The sequence below is a fragment of the Charadrius vociferus genome, unplaced genomic scaffold (assembly GCF_000708025.1).
Source record: "Charadrius vociferus isolate BGI_N301 unplaced genomic scaffold, ASM70802v2 scaffold370, whole genome shotgun sequence".
NCBI classification, from domain to species: Eukaryota; Metazoa; Chordata; class Aves; order Charadriiformes; family Charadriidae; genus Charadrius; species Charadrius vociferus.
In genome coordinates this window covers 790,509-792,391 of record NW_009646744.1, presented here as the reverse complement: position 1 = coordinate 792,391, position 1,883 = coordinate 790,509, and positions in this window count along the sequence as shown.

Below are 1,883 nucleotides of genomic sequence, written 5' to 3'. Positions count from 1 at the left end.
ACCTGCTGAACGTAGGTAAGAAGAAAACTGAAGACCTAATTTAACGTTTATCAGGGCAAAGTGTGCTTTGACTTCAGCCTGTTCCTGTGTGATTTTTGTTGTAGAACTTAGATGTGCAACACTTACTCATTCAGGGGTTTCTGGGGCTTTTGTCTTTTATAAGCTTGACTAATGTCAAGCTTACATAAGATAAGAAAGGATAAGATAATATATGAGATAAAAGAAATGCATTCCTGTCCAACCTGCTCTAGGTGAACCTGCTCTAGCAGGGGGGTTGGACTAGATGATCTCCGAAGGTCCGTTCCAACCCGACATTTTGGTGGGTTTTTTTTTTTTTTCCTTTTTCCCTGACTGAAAATCCGTTCCCACGCGCCAGCCCTCACCTGTCGCAGGTGGGCTGCAGCGGGGCCTCTCTCTCAGGTCTGTGCGGGGTTTTATTTTATTTCATTTCATTTCTTTTTTTGTGAGGGTTGCTAAGAGATGATTCCCCATGGAAGCCGCTAGACCTAGACAGATGCAAAACTGGTGTAAAAGGGAGGGGAGACTCCCTGAAACCCAAATGGCAAGTAGCGCAAATGGCAAGCTGGGAATCCTCCGCCAGTTATACACAGGCAATTGCAAGAAAAACCAGTGCTGTGTACAGGGAATTGCCATTTCCCGATGAAGACCACGGCACACAGCACCTCCCTGCACGGCTGTCTATTTGGAATATCCTTTAGTAATGAAACTGTTTTTCTGTGCTTTTCTGAGGCTGCAAATGGTTATGCAAATTCCTAAATATTTTCCTACTTCCTTTTTCAGATGTCTAACATTATGTATTATTTTCTGATGCTTACCTAACAGGGGAAATCTGTTTTCCATCTCATTTCAGCCAAGGTTTTCTTTTTAACCAGTCCTTCCCAGTATTTTCCTTTAACACTTTTGGTTTGCTGAGTGAACTTTGCAATGTGAGGATAAATGAAAGTGAAAATGTATTGCTTGTCACATACTTGCTGTTTCGAGAGGTTTTGGAGGTTTTGGTGTTTTTTTTTTTTTCCTTCCCCTCTGGATTTGAAGAAAGAGATATAAATCATTGATTTAAAAACAGGGTAATTTAACAAGATTATAGGAGAGAGAAAATCCACTTCCTACCCAAAGTAACAGTCTCTTAGCTTTCTCCACCTACACAAGCCATATGCATCCTCCGAGCTGCCTGAGATCCTCTTTTGTGTTTTTCTGGCAAGTCTGTGGTATAACAATTAAAGTCCATATGCAAAGCTTTCTCCGTGGAGCCCACGGTGGGTCTTTTAATTACTTTGTAATTGGCCAGAGAGTTACCATCCCTCAGCCCCCAGCCTGCTCTGCTGTGTTTGAAAAGTCCCAGACCTGAAGGGATATTAAAAGCTCAAAATCCCAGGTCAGAGGGATGTGTTCAAGGGTTGTCTTTTCTTCCCCTCTCCCTTTTTAACAAACATGAGCAAACTGTGTTTCTCTTTGCTGGGAGCGAAGCTCTGGCATGGGTAGAGCAGTGGGATGCTGCATCGGTGCGGGGGGGCAGTGGGATGCTGGGCTGCATCTGTGCAGGGGGGCAGTGGGATGCTGGGCTGCATCGGTGTGGGGGGCAGTAGGATGCTGGACTGCATTGGTGCCGGGGGGGGCAGCGGGATGCTGGGCTGCATCGGTGCGGGGGGCAGTAGGATGCTGGACTGCATCGGTGCCGGGGGGGGCAGCGGGATGCTGTATCCGAAGGGCTCTGCAGTGGGGCAGAGGGATGGTGGAGGGAGCGCTGATCCCTGGCCAGAGTTGCTGGTTTCCAGTTGTGGGGAGTCTTTGCACTGACCCCAACATAACAGAGCTCCTCACTCAGAGCACAGCAACACCTAAAACTCAGACATCGTTTGAGG